Source organism: Mus caroli, unplaced genomic scaffold (genome assembly GCF_978045245.1).
Source record: "Mus caroli unplaced genomic scaffold, Mus_caroli_1 scaffold_5, whole genome shotgun sequence".
NCBI lineage: Eukaryota > Metazoa > Chordata > Mammalia > Rodentia > Muridae > Mus > Mus caroli.
This window is the reverse complement of record NW_028227260.1, coordinates 31,706,417-31,721,586: the sequence shown is the minus strand read 5'-3', so window position 1 is coordinate 31,721,586 and position 15,170 is coordinate 31,706,417. Positions and strand designations below refer to the sequence as shown.

At 39.1% G+C, this 15,170-nt stretch overlaps 1 protein-coding gene across 1 annotated transcript in view; it reads left to right on the top strand.

Moving 5' to 3' along the window:
• Positions 1 to 15,170, top strand: part of Il1rapl2 (interleukin 1 receptor accessory protein like 2) — a 664,928-nt gene that overhangs the window by 292,039 nt on the left and 357,719 nt on the right. The gene's annotated exons all lie outside the window — the stretch shown is intronic.

Below are 15,170 nucleotides of genomic sequence, written 5' to 3'. Positions count from 1 at the left end.
ACATACTTATGGTCACTTCATCTTTGACAATGTAAAAAAGAAAGCATCTTCAATAAATGGTGCTGGTCTAATTGGCTGGCTGTATGTAGAAGAATGAAAATAGACCTATATTTGTCACCTTGTATGAAGTTCAAGTCCAAGGGGATCAAGAACCTAAACATAAAACCAGATACACTGAATCTAATAGAAGAAAAAGTGGGAAAGAGCCTTGAACTCATTGCCACAGGGATAAATTTCCTAAACAGAATTCCAGTGGCTCATGTTCAAAGATCAACACTTGGTAAATGGGACCTCATGGAAATGGAAAGCTTCTGTAAGGCAAAAGATATAGTCGGTAAGACAAATTGGCAAGGTACAGACTGGGAAAAATATTCACTAACCCCCCACATCCTATAGAGGGCTAATGACCAAAATATATAAAGAACTCAAAAAGTTAATATCAAAAAACAAACAACCCAATCAAAAAATGGGGTATAGAACTAAACCGAGAATTCACAACTGAAGAATCTTGATGGCTGAGAAGTAGAATTGGGAGCAAAACACCCATAAAAGGAGTTCCAGAGACAAAGTTTGGAGCTGAGACGAAAGGATGGACCATCTAGAGACTGCCATACCCGGGGATCCATCCCATAATCAGCCTCCAAACGCTGACACCATTGCATACACTAGCAAGATTTTGCTGAAAGGACCCTGATATAGCTGTTTCTTATGAGACTATGCTGGGGCCTAGCAAACACAGAAGTGGATGCTCACAGTCAGCTATTGGATGGATCACAGGGCCCCCAATCGAGGAGCTAGAGAAAGTACCCAAGGAGCTGGGGAGATCTGCAACCCTATAGGTGGAACAACAACATGAACTAACCAGTACCCCCCACCCAGAGCTCATGTCTCTAGCTGCATATGCATCAGAAGATAGCCTAGTCGGCCATCAGTGGAAAGAGAGGCCCATTGGCCGTGCAAACTTTATATGCCTCAGTATAGGGGAACGCCAGGGCCAAGAAGTGGGAGTGGGTAGGTGGGGGAGTGGGTGGCGGAGGGTGTGGGGGACTTTTGGGATAGCATTGGAAATGTAAATGAAATAAATACCTAATTTAAAAAAGAAATGTTCAAAGTCCTTAGTGATCAGAGAAATGCAAATCAAAGTAATCCTGAGATTCCACCTTACACCAATCAGAATGGCTAAGATCAAAACCTCAGGTGGCAACACATGTTGGAGAGGATGTGGAGAAAAAACACTCCTCCATTGCTGGTAGGATTGCAAATGGGTACAACCACTCTGGAAATCAATCTAGAGGTTCCTCAGAAAATTGAAAATAGATCTACCTGAAGATCCAGCTATACCACTCTTAGGAATATACCCAAAAGATGCCCCACCATGCCACAGAGGCACATGTTCCACTATGATCATAGCAGCCTTATTTGTGATAGCCAGAAGTTGGAAACAACCTAGATGTCCCATGATATGGATACAGAAAAGGTGATTCATTTACACAATGGAATACTACTCACCTATTAAGAATGCAGACATTCTGAATTTTGCAGGCAAATGGATAGAACTAGAAAATATCATCATGAGTGTGGTAACTCAGACCCAAATGGACATGCATGGTATGTACTCACTACTAAGTGGATATTAGCATATATATATATGTATCTATAGCATATATATAACTGTATCCCATGATACAGTTCACAGAACTCAAAAAGCTCAACAAGCTGAAGTGTCCAAGTGAGGATACCTCAGTCCCACATGGGAGTGGGGAGGGAGGGAGGGACCTGGGAGGGAAAATGGATGGTGTGGGGAGAGTCAGGGGGAGAGGGGAACCTGATCTGGTATTGGGTGAGAGAAAAGAACTGGAGCCCCAAGGGCCAGCAGAAAGAATGGAGACAGGCAACCTCAGGAAATAGGAGGTTGGGGGCCCCCAGAGTGCACCAGAGGCTTGAGGGGCAAGAGACTTCCAGGACTCAAGGGAAGGGACCCTAGATGAAATATCAGGACAGTCGGGAGAGGGAACTTATAGAGCCCACCTCCAGCAGAAAGACAGGACATCAAATGAGGGATGGGATTGCCATCCCATAGTCACATCTCTGACCCATAATTGTTCCTGTCTGAAAGAATTACAGGAATGAAAATGGAGAGGAGCCTGAGGAAAAGAAGGTCCAGCAACAGGCTCAAAGTGGGATCCAGATCAAGGGAAGGCCCCAAGACCTGATACTATTACTGAGGCTATGGAGCATTCACAAAAAGGGGCCTATTATGACTGCCCTCTGAAAGACCCAACAAGCAGCTGAAAGAGTGAGATGCAGATATTTCCACCCAACCAATGGACAGAAGCAGCTGGCACCTGTTGTTGAATTAGGGAAGGCTGAAAACAGTTGGGAAGAAGGGCATTCCTGTAGGAGGACCATCAGTCTCAATTAATCTGAACTCCCTAGATCCCTCAAACACTGGACCACCAAACAGACAGGATACACCAGCTGATATGAGGCCCCCAACACACATACAGTAGAGGACCTCCATGTCGGCATTCACTCAGAGATGATGTACCTAACCCGCAAGAGACTGGAGGCCCCTGGGAGTTTAGAGGTCATGTGGGGTGGGGGGAGGTGGGGGAATCCACGTGGAGACAGGGTGGGGTGGGGAGGAGGTGTGGGATGTGGAGGAGCTGGAGGGTAGATGGGGGGGCAGGGAATAAATAAAATTTAAAAATATAAATTAAAGAAAAATATATGATACCCAGACACCACATGCTTAAGACATAAGACCTGGAGGAACTGAGATGAAACTGTCCTGACACCTCTTTGAGAACTGCCTGTAATAGTTTCTGAAAAAGTTGTGTAGGCTACCAATGGAGAAAAGCAATATACATTCCTACATAGCTGTAAAGCCTATGAACCACTAACTGATCATCCCAACGAGACATTCTGATGTTTTTTCAATAGGGGCACCTATATCTTCATGAAAACCAACAAATGCCCCCATTGAATTTATACCTGAGAAGTAGGATGAAATTCATGCCTGGTATTTTAAACCTAGCTAGTTACCCACGGCTAACAACTCATAGACCTTAGAATGCCTACTATTGCCATTCTCCTAAACCAGCATAATACCTAACAGCGTTGTAAGTATTTACTCTTTGTGGTGGTTTGGATATGCTTGGCTTGGAGAGGGGTACTTTTAGGAGATATGGCCTTGTTGTGTCACTGAGGAACTGGACTCTTCCTAGTTGTCTGAAGATACTCTGCCTCTGGCTTCCTTTGGATGAAGATGTACAACTCTCAGGTCCTCCAACACCATGACTACCTGGACACCACCATGCTTCCTGCTATGGTGATAATGAACTGAACCTCCGAACCTGTAAGCAAGCCCCAGTTAAATGTTGTCCTTTATAAAATGGCCTTGGTCATGTTGTCTCTTTATAGAAATGGAAACCCTAAGAAAGAAGTTGGTACCAGGGACTGGGGTATTGCTATGATGTACTTGACCATGCTTTTGTTTAGAAGAATGTGGATTTGGGTACTTTGGATTTGGGAAGCAGTGGAATGCTTCAATTGGGGTATAATGGACCATCCTAGAAGGAATTTGGAAGATGGTCATGCTGAGGGTGATTTGAACTGTGGAGGTCTGCTGATTCAAGAAAGTGATTTGAACTCTGTAGATTGTTCTTAGGATGTTTTGGTGAAGAATAAGGCTGCTTTTTGTCTTTGTCTTAAGAGCCTGCATGAGACTAAGATGAATATATTCAGATTAACTGCATTGACAAAGGAAGTCTCAAAAAAAAAAAAAAAAAAAGGCCCAGCATAGACTTTGTCCTCTGGTTTACTGTGGAGCATTGGGCTATGCACAGACAGCCTGGCCTCTAGTCGAGCTGAGGTCTTGAACCCCGGTGGTAACCCAATGGGTGGTAATGTCCACTTACATGGGATGGAAGATGTTCGATCATGTCTCCTGGACCCCTGGTTCCTGTTGAATTTACTGCCCCCACAGCCCCCACAAGAGGGACATGTGACTAGCAGTCATGTAGACAATGTCCCAAGCTTCTGGCTTTCTGGCTAGACTCCTCCCCATAGTTACCTAACAATAGCAAGATAGCAGCCCACTATAAGAAGGGGTGCTTGGCCCCTCCTCGATCTCTTGAGCTTTTACCTCTCTTAATCTCTAGCCTTTCTTCTCTCTCTCTCTCTCTCTCTCTCTCTCTCTCTCTCTCTCTCTCTCTCTCTCTCTCTCTCCCTCTTCTCTCCTCTTGGTCATGGCTGATCTCTCTCTCTCTCTCTCTCTCTCTCTCTCTCTCTCTCTCTCTCTCCCATCTCTCTTTCCCCCTTCTCTCCTTGTGGCCATGGCCGGTCTCTCTCTCTCTTTATACCTTCTCTCCACCTTGCTTTTCTACAATAAAGCTCTAAATCCATAGGCTGTCTCTGCTCATCAAGGCCCACTGTGCTTGAACAATGGGATAGGCTTTCTCTTTACAAGCCGCATCTTATCTCCCAACAGTAGGCCTTCCTGTGCTCCAGCTACAGACCTGAATAAGGACTCTCCCCTGCGTGGGAACCACCCAGCACCCCACTCTCCCTCTGCCCTCTTCCCCTATCTCCGGGGCCAAGTGCTGCCCCGGGGCCCTATTCCGTTCTCAGCTCCTCCATCATATCCAGCGTGGGATGCTGGAGGCTAAGAACCTGTTACCTGGGCCTGCCCCTTGTCCACCACCCGTCATGTGGGGTCAGTGGCCTAACACAGCCAGATGCCCACCTGGGGCCATGTGGAAAGCGTCCGGCAGTCCTCCCTTGTCAGCCTGCCCAGAGCACCGGAACTCTGGCGGAATGAGGACACTGTCCTACTCCCCTCTTTCCCACACACCCACGGCCCTGAAGTTTACTATCATGAAGAGCATTTTGATGAAGCATAGCAAGCTTTGAAGAAAAAATTATAAAATCCTTGGTTCAAAGAATAAGAAGGAACCAAAAAGTAGAATGGAGCTGAATCCTATGTTCAAAGAGACAAACTGATTAAGACAGTGGTGAACTTGGGGCAAGATCCCACCCAGTTAAACTTATTGTTTATATGTTTGCAGTTGAACAAAGAATAATTATGTTAGGTGTTATTACCTGGTTATTTTCATTTGGATATTTAATCTGAAATGAATACATTCCAGAAATAATGAGCAAACTTGTAATCCATATCTTGAGGCTGGAAGACACAGGCTTTTGAAGAATAGTCGACATGAAAAGCTTTGGCCCAGGCATGGTGATACACACCTTTAATCCCAGGAGACAAAGGAAAACAGATCTTTGAGTTCAGGGCCAACCTGGAACAGAACAAGTTCTAGGTGGAGAAAGTTTTAAGTCCAGCCATGGTAATACACACCTCCAATCCCAGCTTTTAGGAGACACAGCCATGTTTATCTCTGAGTTCAATCTACAGAGTAAGTTCTAGAACTTTGAGGCAGTGAAGGTGTTGAAAAACAGAAAGCAGGTGGTAATGTAATGGAACAAGGAGCCCATGTTCCAATGCCAGAAAGTAGCAGAACTCAGCAACCTTAGAAACATGGCTCTGGCTTAAGAGTCAAGAATAGAAGGTACTACTTGGACAATTGATGCTGATTAACTGGAGCTACGAAATTAGTGGTAATTAAGAAGAAACCAGCATCACAGATAATTATTTATAAAATAATTCTCAGTACCTTTTCCCTAAACTGCCAAAAAGTAGGAGAATCAATCATAAAATTTCAGATTATTACTTCAATAAAAATAAAATTCTCTGATTTTATACACTTCTACTAAGCTCCATTCTACATGTTATTCACCATTCATAATTTTAGAGGATTCTTATTTTCCTTTTACTGAGTGTGGATTCACAGAAGGATACTTGAACACCATATTTAGATTAAGAAAATCTATGTATTTGGTTTTTTGTTTTTTATTTTTTGTTTTTTCAGAAAAATATATTCCTGGACTTAGGTAACTGTTACCTAATTTCCAAAAGGAAATATAAACTATATTAATGAGTGATGTTACATTTGATATGTTCACAGTTTAGAAACTAGTGTGTTAATTCTCTGTTCAGTGTATGAAGTCTTTATACTAATCAACAATATGGGTTAGGATTGTTAAATCTCTCTTCATGACTATTGGAAACATTGAAGGCTCTCAACAAGATACCTGGCTTGCCCCAATTAAATGTGCTCAGGAAAAGCTTCCCTTTTTTCTTCCCATAGAAAGGCTGTAGCTAATTTTCCTAATAAAGTCCTTCATTCCCTCTTAGCACCAAATAGTTCATGATTCTTGTGCACCTTGCAGTTTTGGGGCTGATGCATAGATGTGTTTTATGACCCTATCCGCTCCCCCCCCCCTTTTCTGAGTTACTTTATGAGTTTAGGTAATGTAGAAGACACACACGTCCAGTAAGTAGTGTCTACCAATTAACAAAAGTCCTTCACTATTTCAGAACTTGAGAAGTACATTGAACAAATATCATTGTGGTGATTAGTGACGTGCACCTTGCCTTGAGTAGAACCTCTGTGGCAAAAATATGCATCTTCAGGACATCCATTAATAGGATATCTTCCAAGGAAATTGTTGACGTAGAAATTAATGAAACATCAAAATGGCTATCCTGCTAAAAGCAATCTACAGATTCAATGCAATTCCCATCAAAATTCCAACAAAATTCTTCACTGAGATAAAAAGAGTAATTTGCAAATTCATCTGGAATAATAAAAAGTCTAAGATAGCAAAAACTATTCTCAACAATAAAAGAACCTTTGGTGGAATCACCATACCTGACCTCAAGCTGTACTACAGAACAATATGTGATAAAAAGTGCATGGTAGATCAATCAAAAGACTCAGAAATGAATCCACACACCTATGGTCACTTGATCTTTGACAAGGGAGCTAAAGCCATCCAGTGGAAAAAAGACAGCATTTTCAACAAATGGTCCTGGCACAACTGGCAGTTATGTAAAAGAATGCGAATTGATCCATTCTTATCTCCTTGTACAAAGCTCAAGTCTAAGTGGATCAAAGACCTCCACAAAAAAACCAGAGACACTGAAATTTATAGAAGAGAAAGTGGGGGAAAGCCTCAAACATATGGGCACAAGGGAAAAATTCCTGAATAGAACAGCATTGGCTTGTGCTATAAGATCAAGAATTGACAAATGGGACCTCATGAAACTGCAAAGCTTCTGTAAGGCAAAAGACACCGTCAATAAGACAAAAAGGCCACCAACAGATTGGGAAAAGATCTTTACCTATCCTAAATCAGATAGGGGACTAATATCCAATATATACAAAGAGCTCAAGAAGCTGGACTCCATAAATTCAAATAACCCAATTTAAAAATGGGGCTCAGAATTGAACAAAGAATTCTCACCTGAGGAATACCAAAGGGCTGAGAAGCACCTGAAAAATGTTCAGCATCCTTAAACATCAGGGTAATGCAAATCAAAACAACCTTGAGATTCCACCTCACTCCAGTCAGAATGGCTAAGATCAAAAATTCAGGTGACAGCAGATGCTGGCGAGGATGTGGAGAAAGAAGAACACTCCTCCATTGCTGGTGGGATTGCAAGCTTATAAAACCACTCTGGAAATCAGTCTGGCGGTTCCTCAGAAAATTGGACATAGTATTACTGGAAGATCCATCAATACCTCTCCTAGTCATATACCCAGATGATGTTCCAACTGGTAATAAGGACACATGCTCCACGATGTTCATAGCAGCTATATTTATAATAGCCAGAAGCTGGAAAGAACCCAGATGTCCCTCAACAGAGGAATGGATACAGAAAATGTGGTACATTTACACAATGGAGTACTACTCAGCTATTAAAAACAATGAATTTATGAAATTCTTGGGCAAATTGATGTATCTGGAGGATATCATCCTGAGTGAGGTAACCCAATCACAAAAGAAGTCACTAGATATGCACTCACCAATAAGTGGATATTAGCCCAGAAACTTAGAATACTCAAGATACAATCTGCAAAACACAAGAAAATCAAAAAGAAGGAAGACCAAAGTGTGGATACTTCATTCCTCCTTAGAATAGGGAACAAAATACCCATGGAAGAAGTCACAGAGACAAAGTTTGGAGCTAAGATGAAAGGATGGACCATCCAGGGACAACCCCACCCTGGGATCCATCCCATAATCAGCCACCAAACGCAAACACTATTGCATATGCCAGCAAGATTTTGCTGAAAAGGACCCTGGTATAGCTGTCTTGTGTGAGGCTATGCCAATGTCTGGCAAAAACAGAAGTGGATGCTCACAGTCATCTATAGGATGGAACACAGGGCCCCCAGTGGAGGAGCTAAAGAAAGTACCCAAGGAGCTGAAGGGGTCTGCAACCCTATAGGTGGAAAAACAGTATGAACTAACCAGTACCCCCAGAGCTCATGCATATCTAGCAGAAAGTGGCCTATTTGGCCATCATTGGGAAGAGAGGCCCCTTGGTCTTGCAAACTTTATATGCCCCAGTACAGGGGAATGCCAGGGCCAAGAATTGGGAGTGGGTGGATAGGGGAGCAGGGTGGGGGAAGGGTATAGGGAACTTTCAGGATAGAATTTGAAATGTAAATAAAGAAAATATGTAATAAAAAGGCAAAAATATCTAAAAAAATTAAATTAATTAATTAATGAATCATACCCATACTTTGACCTGGCCATCTAGTTTTCATTTTTGTCTCTAGTAGCAGCCTATACTTCCTATTTGGTTGGGGATTATTACCAATGGATGATTTTGTTCCCCTTTTACAACTGGCCAATACCTATCAACAGGACAGGTTTTGCTGATATCTGATGGAGCAGAGGCTCTTATATATCCAGCAATTCACAGAATAGTCATTTATAATGAATAATTGTCAAGCACAATGGTTCTCAGCCTTTCTAACACTTCTACCCTTTAATATAGTTCCTCATGTTGTAGTGACCTCCAACCATAAAATTATTTTTGTTGACACTTCGTAACTGTAATTTTGCTAGTTATTAACCATAGTGGAAATATATGTGTTCTAGTGATCTTAGGTCATCAGATGATGATGCCCAAAAAAGTTGTAACTTACAGGTTGAGAATCACTGGTTTAGGAATAAGTGTTAATAATGTGGAAGTTGAGCTAACCTGCTTGTAGAGGATTCTTCTTTCCCTCATGATATACATGTCTACTTGATTATAATAAAAATTCAAAGCTTAACTATTCAACTTATCTTTCTTCAGGTTTTTAAATTTTGACCAAAATGAGAAATAATAAAAAAGTAAAACACAATAAAGTGGAGCACATTTGAAAAGCTATAAACCAGTTTATGTAGATAGTCTGAAACAATTGTTTAATCCTCCTTGTGTGCATATCTGGTCTAGTTTCTTTCATTCCAAGACCTATATCAACAGATTTCCCAGCCATCCTTGAGAGCTCCCTGTGATAAGTTCTCCTTTTACTGTAATCAGCAAAATTGTGTTCCTTGCAATCAAAGAGGCCTGTGGGAAGCCCTATTTTCAAGTGAAAGTTAATTTGGAGATTATGTTTGTTTATTCTACAAGGTCAAATATTACTTTGTATGCTGACTTATTGGAGGCATGAACCTCATCATCTAGGAGATTAAAACTCCAGTTGGGATGACTTGGCATACCCAAATAAAATGAGGATTAGTTCATATTCAAGGCAATGCTTGCTATTTGCCAGATGAATAGTTCAAAGAACTTGTAAATACTTTGGGATTTAAGACAAGAAAAAAAATTAGCTTTTGTGGTTACCAGGGAAGCTTTTGTTGGAGGTTAGGTTTCACAATGGAAGTGGGAGGTATTAGGGAGAGAATTGTGGACATGTTGATACCAGATAAACCTCTGTTCAGATTGCTGCTTTGGAAATCAAATATGTGGGAACTTATGTGCAAGTTATTTATCAAATGTAATGTAAAATACCCTAGAATAACATGTAACAGCAGATTCTAAATAAACAATTTGTCTTAGTGAACACTCCATTGCTATGAAGGACACCATGACCATGGCAACTCTTATAAAGGAAAGCATTTAATTTGGGCCTGCTTACAATTTCAGAGATTTTGGTCATTTTCAGCATGCCAGGAAGCATGGTCTCATGCAGGTAGACATGCTGCTGAAGGAGGAGTTTAGAGTTCTACATCTGGATCTGTAGGAATCAGAAAGAGAGTGAGACACCAGGCCTGGTTTTGAGCATTTGAAACCCCAAAGCCTATCCCTAGTGAGACACTTTCTCCAATAAGGCCACACCTACTCCAATAAGGTCAAATCTTTTATAATCCCTCCCAAGTAGCACCATCTCCTCATGACCAAGCATTCAACTAATGAGCCTGAGGGACCATCCCTATTTAAACAACCACAGGATTGCTTTGGTAACTAGGATAAAATGATAACTTTAGTAACTATAAGTTTGGTGGGGGAGAATTTAAGTTGAGCTATAGTTTTAGAGATTAATGTAGTGTGCTAATGTGGAATATGAGGAAATAAGTTTGATATGTGGGGTTGATAAGTTTAAAAGTAAGTAAAACTTCAAGACCATTTTAAAGACTATTTTATAGTTGTCATGATTTATGTTCCTCTGTGAAAAGTTGTAGATTTTATCTTCCAATAAATGTACAAGATATTTTTAGGTATGAATAGCTAAATGTTGCTATAAAAAGAGAAGTTTTGGTATGAGATTTCAAGTATGCTGAAAATAGTGACTTCAGTATGTGATTTTAAGACTGTGGTATGGAATAGGCTTTGTGGGAGTGGTCTAGTTGATTGACCTTAACAAACTTATTCCAAAATGACATCATTCACAGAAATTAATGGGTGCTTTTCACTCTATCCCACGTAATCTTTTTGGAAATCTAATTAAGTAGGCAAATGAAAAACAGAATAGGGCAATAAAATTGTAATAATAGTGTAAAATGTATAGGCAATGTAATCAACTCGTTCATATCATTCAATAAATAATGCTACACATATCTTTTCACTAAGTGCATGGAGTTGTCAAACCTTTTCACCTACACTGAATGATCTGGAGGTACATGGTGTAAACCATTGCTTTCAATAGAAAAAAAAAAGTTAATTTGAGCATAGTCCTCAAGAGTGTTTGTGTCAAGCACATAAAAACTCACTTAGGGAACAACCGACAGTAGCTCTAGTAGTTTCACTAGCATATTAAGCCCAGTGTGTTGCTATACTCTGTAGAGCAATTATATTTAAGGACAATTAAACACAAGCAGATAAGCAGCTACAGATGGAAGTACAGGGGAGGGAATACAGACTGAAACATGTGTATTAAACTAAACCCCTAGTTTCCATTCTTTCAATCACAAAGTAACATTTAGCCATACCTAAATTAGTCTCTCTCAAGGTCTAGAATGTATTGGATGAATTGTCTGATAAAATTCTAAATGTCTACTCAGTTGTTCAGGAGGATTGGTATCCATAGACTCTGTCTTCATTTCCTAAGCAGTAATTGTTTGAGAATAAATTGAAGAAACAGAGACAGAGACAGAGAAAAGGACAGACAGACAGACACACACACACAAGGGGGGAGAGAGAGAGAGAGAGAGAGAGGCAAGAGGAAAAGGAGAGCAGAGGAGAGGAGAGGAGAGGAAGAGAGAGAGAGAAGGAGAAAGAGAAAGAGAGAGAGAGAAAGAAAAAGAGAGAGAGAAAGAAAGAGGAAGAGAAAGAGAGAAAGAGAAAGAGAAAGAGAAAGAGAAAGAGAAAGAGAAAGAGAAAGAGAAAGAGAAAGAGAAGAGAAAGAGAAAGAGAAAGAGAAAGAGAAAGAGAAAGAGAAAGAGAAAGAGAAAGAGAAAGAGAAAGAGAAAGAGAAAGAGAAAGAGAAAGAGAAAGAGAAAGAGGAGAAAGAGAAAGAAGGAAGCAAATGGGCTGTCCTGACCATGGTAGCATGTATTTTAGCTCTCTAAATGTTATCATTATGTGTGGTGCTGATAGGTTTATCTCTGAGCTGATGGTCAAGAACTGGATGAATGGCTCAGAGGCTGGTTTATTATCATACATGCTTAGTACTTCTGGCAACTCGGAGGCCTGAGCATGATACTAAAATTAAATGGGGTTCAACACTTACATGTCCTATAGGGAATTGTTGGACTCCAGATGCAATTTCATTTTCTCTCTCTCATGGGTTTTGGGTTGAAAGGTGTAATACATGAGAATTCGTAAAGCCATCATAACTCAGTTGGGTGATTGCTGTGAAACTACTTGACTAGCCTAGGAGGCACAGTTTAATTACTGTGGACTCAAGGAGGCTAGAATTTTTGGTGAGTGTTCTCAGCTATGTCACCTATCTCCTGCTTACAGCATGTGTGTCCTCCTACTCATCCTGCAAATGAAGGATGTTGGTCATAAGGCCACATAAATGAAATATTATAAACTTCATTGAGATTTGTCTAAATTGACTAAAACTTGAACTGACTCTTTTATAGTTCTAGGACACCACATCAGTCCCATATGCTAATGCATTTAAAACATGTTTGATATTTGAACATATACATATAAGATACTTAACATTATCCCTTAATATAAATAAATATGACTTTAGTAATTGATATTTAATTGTGAAATTGAACTAAATATCTCTGGAGATCATGTTGAGGGTATGACTAGGAGCCAACAATGTCCCTAGATTTATATCCTCCTGAGACTCGAAAAGCTTGTCATTTCTGCACATGAAGCACATTCCTTCCATTCCCTGTCTGCCATTATACTCAAAAATTTACTGATGCGAATTTGCAAGAAAAATTAAGAACACTCTCCAGGGACCCTTGGTGCCTATGATTTGGATATATAAGGAAAAATAGCAATAATTCTATAGGGAAATAAAAATTACTTTTTATATAAAAGAGATGTAAATTGTCTGTGATTTACTTCACTTCAACCATGTTTTTAAAGCATACTACATGTATATTACTCCAAGTATATTATTTATTTTATTTTTAAGGTCATACCATAATTACATCATTCCCCTTTCCCTTTTCTTCTTCCAAACCTACCCATCAACACTCATTATTTTTCTCAGAATTCATACCCTCTTTTTATTTAATTTTGTTACATACATATATGTGTATATTTTCATACATATATATATATATATACATATATATATATTCCTGAATATATTCCTTCTGTCTGCATAATATCACTTGAATGTTATGCAGGTCACACATTCTGCATTCCCCATATCTCCCACTATTCCTCAGCAAACAAATTCCTCATCTTAGTGGAAACCACTTTTATAAGATATATGTGTATACATATATATGTGTGTGTGTATACATATATATGTGTGTGTATACATATATATGTGTGTATACATATATATGTGTGTGTATATATATGTATATACACATATAATAAAATGTATATATATATGTGTGTGTGTATATATATGTATATACACATATAATAAAATGTGTATATATATATGTATATACACATATAATAAAATATATAAATATATATCACATCTGATGTGATTATAGTTTGAATTCAGATATTTAAGCTTTTATTCTTTATATTCTAAAAATAATTAAAGATCATATTATTAAAACTGACTAGAAAGAATACAATATGAAGATAATATAATAGATATTTAGGTCTGTGTAAATTTTTCACAAATATGTTTGGTCTTTAAAATTTTTTAATTTTGTAAGAGCAATATATGTTGTGGGCTATCAATGAAGATTTATTGAAAAATGCAAACTATTAATTCACTAAAATTTTTCTGTCTTGGGTAATGAAGCAAGATGGAGCTTATGCCATACAAATCTATTTTTCTCCATATATTTCTGGTATATTTTTGATTATGAGCAATTATTTTTGATAATATCAACAAAATTTTGTATTTCTATAACCCTAAGCATCCTGAAGCAAGACACCACTTTCTCTTCTAGACTTGTAAATATGAGACACCCCTTTCATATCAGCAGCAATTTCCTAAAAAGCCAATTAAGGAAGGTTTAACAATAATCTTTTATAACCTAGCCCAGTGCTAGTCCTCTTGTGTATTATAAAGATCTATAAAACATTTTAAATTGGTAAAAGCAGTTATACAGCTTAAGCAATACATAAATACATTAAGTATTGAACTGAAATCAGGATATGAATAACAGGGTGAAATAAGGTTGTCTCTATGACAACAGTACAATTATCTTTATGTACTCCAAGTACTCTAGTTGATTTCCTCTAGTTACCTCTGGTTTGTTTCTTCTTTTTCTTTTTTTTAATTTTCCAGACTCCATCCTGGTCTCACTCATTGTTTGCCCTGCCTCATCTGTAGTACTGTGTTGTTTTGTTTTGTCTTGTTTTTGACAGGATTTCTCTGTATAGCCCTGGCTGTCCTGGAACTCACTTTGTAGACCAGGCTGGCCTTGAACTCAGAAATCCGCCTGCCTCTGCCTCTGCCTCTGCCTCCAGAGTACTGGGATTAAAGGCGTGCACCACCACGCCCGGCTAGTACTGTGTTTTCTTATCTACCTGTGTTCTCCCCCAGCATGTATCTCACATACTAAGTTAATCATCATTAGATTCACTACCTTTGAGTCATTGTTTTATTCCAAGAATAAACAATGACACTTTAGCCTACCACCTCATATCCAAATCTATCTGCAGATTTCCTATGATCCTTAAGAATTTCATCCTTTACTATCTATGTACTATCATGTCCATTTTGTATTGTTCCTGTCATGAGCAATTGGATTTCTGCATCACCCATTCAATTACTTCTCACCAGACTACTCTTTTGTATGTACATCATTCTTGATATCTTTATCACTATGATGTGGATTGTGTTGTTAAGTTTCCCCTAATTTCTTCTTTACTCTCTGCATTCCCATTTTCATTTCATTCTTTAAGTTTCACATGGGCATCAAGGTCCTTTCATAAAAATTCCTCCTGACTCTCTCAGCCAGCATTGACCCCTCTTTTCTCCAAGTCATGGATGTATATATTTCTTACTGTGTAAGTGCTGCAACTACAGCCTTTCATTAGATTTCATCATGGTTTGTTCTCTTTTTATTTTGTGCTAGATTATAAATTGAGAGCAAAGAAGCATATTTTATTTCCTTGTCTGTTAACCCAAAACATCTGACTTGATAAACAAAAGATTCTGACTTTTAAAAATCTGTCACCAAAGAATCTGTCTCTCTTTTATTTATCACAG